Raw genomic sequence first — 8,648 nt, 5'->3', positions numbered from 1 at the left:
CGAGAAACGCAGTTCCTGGGGGCGTGTTCCGCACTGGCATGGTCGACGCTGGCCGGCCGGCGTTACCTCGGTTCGTTTACACCGAACGTAGAAACGGAGAGCTGGCATAATTTCCGGCGGAGACGGTGGCGTGCGCAGCTAACGCCGTTTCATGCGTCCGCAACGATTCCACCGGCTCTCTCTCGTTGTACCTCGCCGCGCCTGTCCCTCGGTCTCGTCTTCTCCTTTTCTCTCTGATTTCCTCTCTATACAGGGTGTTTCAGAAAATTGCTGCAAAATTCCAGGTGGTGATCGTCGAAAGAAAGCGGAAGCCTTTGATAAACGTGGATTCGAATATCAGTAGTTTGAGATTTATGAGACGTTCTCGTGAGAGCGTGGCTTACCGTATATCGTATCAGTTTGTCCGAGAAGTTTCTTTTGTTTCATAAGATGACAATAGACGAAACAACAATTTCTGTTTCATATCATTTTATCGAATTAGGTGTCACCTATTTCCTTATATTTCTATTATTATGTTTGTCCATAATTCGATAAACTAATATAATTGCGCGTCTGTTATTTCCTTATAACACGAAAGAAACTTCCCGGACAACCCAATACTTGGGAATTGCCAGTATACGGTTACTAATATACATAGTATATAAAAAAGAAGTCGAAAATATAGAAAAAAATTTTTTTTTTCATTTTTAAATTTTTCCATCGAGACAACGATAAAGTGGACGCGTACCGAGCGAAAATTCAAGGTCGATTTTCTCCTCGAAAACAAAGCCTCGAACGAAAAATTTTTATTCTACATTTTCGACTCCTTTTTTCGCCTAGAATCATCCCCTTTCCGCTTGTACCACCAGTTACCAACCACCCTGTATATTACCTATTTACAGATGTTAAACGACAAGGAAACAACTATTGGTCATGCACGATTCTCTCCACGGTGACATGGCTAGGCGATTCTTCGTTCGAATGCCACTCTTCGACAGCTTATGTCCGGATGTTTGCAAATTTCTTGCGCAACTCTGCTAGATGAAGGTTCACTGTGCTAGATTCTAACTTCCGGCGAAGATGGTACGGTGAGCGTAAAGAGGGATTCGTACGGCGGCCAATTTTGACGACAACTTTGTACAAGTTTAAAACGCTTCGAACAACAAAAGACATGTACCTATCTTTAGAAATGTTCAGAATGAACTTCTTAAGAAAGAAAAAAGAAATATTATCTATCTGTATGATACGTGTATCGAGACACAGATGATCAGCTTTAAGATTTCCCTGCTGGTTCCTCGGACCAGTTCGGCATAAAGTTTGACACCAATTTTCTCATACACCCTGTATAGATGTGCATATATCTCACTCGTCTTTTGCTAGTCAGCCGGCAGCTTCCAACGCGCGACTCGCCTCGGGTCCAACGTCGCTGCTTGCTTTTAAGGTAACCTCGCGTAGTATTCGCGGCTCGCTGCTCCTTCCCAATTAACCCTTTGGTGACACTGGCGCACTCGGATTAACTGCGCTAGGAGCGTGCGTGTGTTCGTTTTTGTTGTTTCGCCACGTATACGCGTACAACACGCTGAGAAACTTTTCGCTGCTATAGTGTGACGCATTGGGTGGATGTAGCGGAAGTGACATTGGGTTACGTATCCTAAGAATACAGTGAGTTGTTGAATTTTCAGCAAGTTATGACACACGAAAGAAATAATAACAAATTGTACACTTTAATCAATGAAGCTATAGTTAGTTGGCCTCGTCGATGAGGCAGTCGAGTGATAGTAGGAATTTTTATGCAGTACGTATAGTAGGTTGTATTTAAAGAAATTACGCGCGACACGCTGATAGATAATAAGGATAATAATATGCAGACGAATAAAGTAGGATAACATAAGAGACGCAATTAATAAAATTCGCAAACCTTTTGCTTAAACGATCGTGACTCTTGTTTTCAAAATTCGGAGAAAAATATGTTCCTGATAATCCATCGTGAATTATCTCTAAACACGATCTTTTCAACATTCTCGTCTGTATCCTTTTAGTTAATTCATTTCTTCCTGGCGAGTACGTGAACGATGCTAATTTATGCAAATACGACAGCGTCTTTCAACGTTATTAAGAAACAGAAACAATTAGTAGCGATGGGATAAAAGAACAAAGAACGACTGAATTTGACGTTTGAGTACAGTTGGCAAATGAATTTGACGTTTGAGTGCAGTTCGCGAACACGTTGGATATTACGCAGAAATTCCTTAAATTTCGATTAGAGTTCACGCAGAGAACAGTTGGAGAACATATTGGAAATTACGTGAGAGCGTAGCGGCATGCTACTTAAAATTTCGGCTAGAGCTCGAGGTCGCAGAGCAGACAAATACTCGCGTGAGTCACGATTTTCGGAGCTTCTCATCCTCGAACGTATCCGAAAAGACGAGCAAGTTACCGATTCGAGTCGCGTCTCGGTGGACGGTGACGCGCACGAAGCGCGAATTTTAAAATCGCTGCTCTTGAGCGGCCAGTGTAAGAGACACGGCTGGCGGAGAAACAAAGGGTAAAAAGTAATGGGATTTGCATTCGGATACGAAGTGAATCGTCGCGAGGTTGGAATAAAAGTGGTAGAAACAAGAGCTACGAAAAAGGAGCAAGAGAAAAAGGCTGTATGATATGCACAGTTCCACCAAACTGTTCAAACAATTGTAGATACCTTTTATGAATATATTATTCGTCATACGAAACATCCTGAAATTTCATTGATCGTGTAATGAGACCCGACTACAGTAAACGCATTGGTCAAATCTGAAAGAAATTTGAAAATGTACGTAAAAGCCAGAAAATATTTAATGGAGTTATACAGGGTGGTTAGTAACTGGTGGTACAAGCGGAAAGGGGGTGATTCTACGTGAAAAAAGAAGTCGAAAATGTAGAATACAAATTTTTTGTTCGAGGCTTTGTTTTTGAGAAAATCGACTTTGAATCTTCGCTCGGTACGCGTCCACTTTATCGCGTCTCGTTATAACGGATCTCACTGTCGATTTTCTCGAAAACAAAGCCTCGAACGAAAAATTTTTACTCTATATTTTCGACTTCTTTTTTCGCGTAGAATCACCCCCTTTCCGCTTGTACCACCAGTTGCCAACCACCCTGTATACCTCAGAGAGGTGATAAAGGTATTTAAAGAGTCAATTTTCATCATTTTGACACCTACCGTATGCTTAGCATGGCTGTTCATGCTGTAAATAGGTGTATAATTTTTGTTACTAAATATACTTTTGCAATAGATATCTTGCCAATGAAATTCCAAAATGTTTTTTACAACACATATAATATGGACATAAAAGTCTTCTGTACAGTAGCTGTTAAATATTTTCGTGAGAAAGTGTGGAGGGCCGATGAACTCTCATTAAACGCCAAGTTATTTCTCTCTCCTTGTTCTTTAACTCCGTTTCTTTCATTCTCTTTTTATTAAATAAACTACCGTGAAGGTATAATAACCGACTAAATGTGACCGATAAATCGAACGAGCAGAGAGAAAGAGCAGAAGAAATTTAAAGCCAATTGACAGCTTTAATGAAACGATCCAGGTACCCGATTTACTAATCGCGTCGGTATCGCGCAAACGAAGCTGATTCGTCCGTTAAAATATCGCTTGGTCGCATCGGTTTCTACGGCGAAGATCATCTTATATTAATACGAAGCTAACAGAGCAGAGATATAAACCGATAAAATTTACTGTAACCATAAAATATTTTACGCCCCTCCAGTCGCTTAAGATCGTACTTAGCCCGAGTTATCTGCGCCATAAATTCGATCGCGGCATCGAGAGGGACGCAAAGTGAAGGCGAAACACCAGGGAGAGAAAACCAACCTTTCCTCCCTTTTGGCCACTTATTTTCGAATAAAACGGTAAAAAGGAAACTTGTGGATGACGAACGTGAAAAGGCACGAGCGAACGTGATCGCGTAATATATGCAACGAAGCGTTCTCCCAGACGTCGTTTAATGTTGAGGCGTGTGTACTCGCTAGCAAGCGCGTTCGCGACTAGTGTTCACGAACGATGCTTGCAAAATGTTTATAGCTAGAATATCTATGTATGGACATTGAAATACTTTCTACAATTGAAATATTGAAATGAACTGCATGTAGAAAGTAAAAGATAGTAGGACACAAAGAACGTGCATAATATAATATCTATGCGCTTTTAATTCGAAAGTATGCGAACAGTAGCTCACTTTTGACAAGATGTACGTGAGAAGATTTCATTGAAAAATTAGATACAAATAAATGTAAATGCAGTGTTTCTTTGTAGTCGTCATAGTTACGTATAATAGAGTGTTGTGAAAAGATTAAATTGATTTTTAAAAACTAATACGCAATAATAAACGATTCTTAAGAGTCAAGTGTCACGTCCTGCACCTCGCACGATTCGTAGCGCGAAAGTAAAATTGGTAATTTCTTTGAAATCGAGGTAATTTAAAACGTTTGCTTGAAACCATTTTTATAGTATTTGAAGTGAAAGGTAGTTTATCCAGCTATGTTTTTATAACGATATTAAAACAGTTTAAAGCTTTAAACAATTTGAACAAACGTTGGGGATCTTCCCAAACATTTTCAAAAGAAAGACCCCGATGTCTTTTCATCTCCGACAGATACAAATAAATGTAGCAACTCAAAGAAGTCAATAATTAATTACCCTTCGTCAACCGAATAATTACCATTTTGTCAACCGAATAATTACCATTGTCTATCGAGGAGTTAGTTACCATTTTGTCTATTGAAGAATTAGTTGACATTTTGTCAACCGAATAATTACCATTGTCTATCGAAGAGTTAGTTACCATTTTGTCTATTGAAAAGTTAGTTAACATTTTGTCAACCGAAGAATTACCATTTTGTCAACCGAATAATTACCATTGTCTATCGAAGAGTTAGTTAACATTTTGTCAACCGAAGAATTACCATTTTATCAACCAAATAATTACCACTGTCTATCAAAGAGTTAGTTATCACTTTGTCTATTGAAGAGTTAATTAACATTTTGTCAACCGAAGAATTTCATATCCGTCAGTCTGTCAGTCAATTGTCAATATCGAAATCGAGTAAGATTTGAATAAATCATTACATATTGTTAATTTTATAGCCTGTCGATGCCATAAAAAGCTAGTAAATTCTATTTCTAATTATTAATTAATTCGTCGTTCATTTGTACACATCAATCGGATCCAATTGTTGTTACTATAAATTAATCAGAGTACCAAAGTAATTTGCGAATATCGGCGAGAAACACACCTTTAGAGAAAGACAGGAGGCGTCAATGCGGACTTACACTGGTAACAGAGAAAGATAGAAAGAAGGTGAAAGGGCGTAGGTGGAACGTTCGATCAGCGACGAGGAACCGGAGTCGTTGGAGAAACGAGGAGAGTGGACTCATTCCAGCGAGTTCGCGAACACGCTACCTCGTATTCCTGTATTTCCATGCGCAAGGTGCAGCATGAGCGTATATGCAGTAATCACGATGCACACGTAAGTACGTTTGTGCCGCCTAAGAAACAGAACTGTCCGTTGACGTCATCCGGTGACAAATTATACGACTCGCGGGAGTTCGACGTGCCCACGGAACGTAATGCCACGGCAACGAGTCCAGTTTCATCGTCTTTCTGTTTTTTTTTTCTTTCAACGATTTATTTATCTCCGAGAAAAAAAGAAACGCTGAGTTTTGCATATTTAATCTCGTATTACGTAAATACGAGAAGGGAAAATGCTTCCGATAAATAGCGTCTGATACAGTTTTATGAACATTTATAATACAAATATGTTACATGCATGTAGATAATAGGATTATATAGTAGAATGGACTAAGAAGAGGTATCTTTCTTTCATTTCTATTTCGACACAGTTTCTTAAAATTAGAACAGTTTTAATAGAGGTTGAAGTAAAATTTAAACATGAATTTCGCGTCGTAACTTTTAACCCTTTCGCCTTAAAGGGCTCTGAAGGTATCACAGCGAAAGAATTAACGCAAATATCTACAGATAAAGTTAAAAATACATTTACTCCGAATCTTGTTCGGGAACGATCTTCAAAAATGCTTTCCAAGTTCCGACTCAAGAAACCAACGTCTACAGAAAACGATGTTGACGAAATTGGAAAATCCTGTCATGGTAGTCGCACCGGGAAACGGAACTTTCCACTTTCGCTAATTGCCAGCAAAATATCCTCACGTTAATCTCGACCTAGACTCCCTCTCATCCCTTTGCTAGCACTGATACAAAATCCAAAAAGATCGTCGGTGCGTGAAACGACATCAATCGAGCTTTCTCGCACAGATAACGAGGCTGCACTAGCTAAAGAAGGGGAGTTGATGCGCGCGCGGTAGTTTACACACAAATACATATATACATACGTTTATACGCATATACACGCGTCCACGAACGATGAAGCGGTATTCATAGAAAGGGTTGCCGAGTGTCGAGCATATAACGTACAAATTATACGTGGCCACGGAACGGGTGATTTACACGCAACAAACGAAGCATGGAAAACCGTTATCGCGAGTTCACCGCCGCTAACGTGCTAAGTATCCATCGAGAAACATCTGATAAACTTAATCCGATCGTCTCGCGGCGGTCATTACCGCAAGGATAGCCAAATTCTAGGTTCGCCAGAATAGACTCAAAAACTGGTTAAAAATATCGAAGCTTTCGTAATAAGAACCGATACACGGTTCGAGGGTTGAAATTTTCCATTTAATAAAATATAATAACGGTTACGGTCTAATCTCTGGAACCTCGATGTTTATTTAGAAAATTGAGCTTCGTGTTTTATTTTAAATTACACTTTCCTGTGGTCTGACCCATTTTACCGTATACACGATAGGTACATATACCACGCGTGTATCTCAAAAGTGAACTCACACAAACTGAAACAAGCTTTGCAGGAAAAACGAAAAACTATTTGGAAGTTTACAGAAAATGGTATTTGCCAAATAAACAATATTAACAGAAGAAATAAATTCTAGTATGAACAATACCGTGACTACTATAAATTCTGAACAATGGTCAAACAATGCTTTTGTATTTTTTTTATTGGAATCGTTTATCGACGATTTTCATATTCTTTTAACACACAAACTTTCGAAATATATGCGCGAATATAAAAAATTGAACGATTTTAAGTAACTCACCCTGTAGGCTGTCGACATTGTACCGGAACCTCTTAGGAACTTCCTTCGTCACTCCAACTCCTGCGGAATCAAACAGAAAGAAACGTGTCTTGAGTGTGCACCGGATAACGGCACGATAGTAAATCATAAAGTAGCGAGCGAAACGAGCTGGCAAAGGCGAGGAGAAGCAAACTAGACGCGCGCGCGTTACCCTTCGCTAAATCTACTTGTCAGTGTATTCTCGACCTGTGCATGTTCAAAACCCATCTTCTTCCATTTGACATTTGCCTTTGTGTTCAACTAACGCCATCTACAAATGGTTAAAATCAATTGTTTCTAAAAAATTCTCTCTATATATATAGCAAAAACAACTATATTGTTTAGTACTTGAAAAAACAGAAATCTGATATCAGTCACAATTTCGTAACGTTCAAATCAAAAAATGTACAAAAATATACTTATCATGGTGTTCACAAACGTAGCTAACATTAAAACAACTAAAACTGAAACTTCCAATACAAGTTACCCAAATCCCCACTTTACCCTATGTTTCCCAGAAAGCTTCTCAATTATCGTTTAGGTTAGGTTTTGCTTCTCTATGCGCGTACTTATATCCTATACCATGCTGTGGGCATGCACGAAGGCACGCGTGTGTTACTCGCGCGCCTCGCCTTATTTATAGTTGCCGGTATGTCCCGTGGTTTTAAGGTCTTCGTAAAGTACCGTTCGGTTAGCGTTGTCTCGGTTTAGAGCGCGCTTTAAACGCCGACGCGATATTCCCTGTAATTACGGATGGTCCATGCGTGCACGCGAATGCGAGCGTACACACGCGGCTTAACCAAAAGCTATCAGGTATAAAGATTCGTTCGAGCATGTATCTCGTTCACCGTGCTCAACACATTCGTACACACAGCGAGACACGTACGTCTCTATCTATATTGCAGATACGTTATACGAAACCGATGTCGAGTCGACGAACCGCCGATTTGCCGCATGCCCGACAGCGTTACTTTTGTATCGAACTACGCGACCGCGTAACGCGCCTACACACACGCGCGCAAATAATTACAACCTCCTAGAAGAGCCGAGCGCCATGGTGGAGGAGGAGGTGGGAGGGTATGCAGGTGGAGATGGAGAGGAGGAGTAGCGAGAGGAGAAAGAGGACCAAACGAGCTACAGTTTCAAAAAGCATCCCACCGATAATACCCATATTCCCGGCCATCGAGACCCGCAGAGCTGTGCAAAATTCCAGACTCGCCGCGTTCTCCTTCCTTCTCACTCTCCGTCTCCTCTCTCTTTCTCTCTCTTTCGTTGCCTGTTTCCCACTGCACCTCTTTTTCCATCGTTCCAGAGCTCCATCTTTCTCTGTTGCGCCGCAAGAAGAGCAGACCGCTACCGCTACTGGTTCCCGTGCTACGCGCGGCATCGCCGGGAGCGACGATAATATAAAGCTCGTCGTTCTAGCCGTCGCGTCGCGTCGCGGCGTGGCGCTACGCTGGCGGCGGCACTCGCAGAT

At 40.7% G+C, this 8,648-nt stretch overlaps 1 protein-coding gene across 13 annotated transcripts in view; it reads right to left on the bottom strand.

The window, feature by feature from the left end:
• LOC100749908 (bromodomain adjacent to zinc finger domain protein 2B) overlaps positions 1–8,648 on the bottom strand; it is a 235,866-nt gene that overhangs the window by 172,016 nt on the left and 55,202 nt on the right. For 12 of the 13 annotated variants that reach the window (XM_024366294.2, XM_024366304.2, XM_024366302.2 and 9 more), the window contains one exon: positions 7,154–7,213. The exons of the other annotated variant lie outside the window; for it this stretch is intronic. The gene's annotated coding sequence lies outside the window, so the exon portion shown is untranslated. The remainder of the gene's footprint in view (positions 1–7,153; positions 7,214–8,648) is intronic. 13 annotated transcript variants of the gene reach the window in all.

This window comes from Bombus impatiens, unplaced genomic scaffold, assembly GCF_000188095.3.
Source record: "Bombus impatiens unplaced genomic scaffold, BIMP_2.2 scf_0208, whole genome shotgun sequence".
In the NCBI taxonomy this organism is placed as follows: domain Eukaryota; kingdom Metazoa; phylum Arthropoda; class Insecta; order Hymenoptera; family Apidae; genus Bombus; species Bombus impatiens.
The sequence above is the reverse complement of the archived record's forward strand: the minus strand, read 5'-3'. Positions and strand labels throughout refer to the sequence as shown.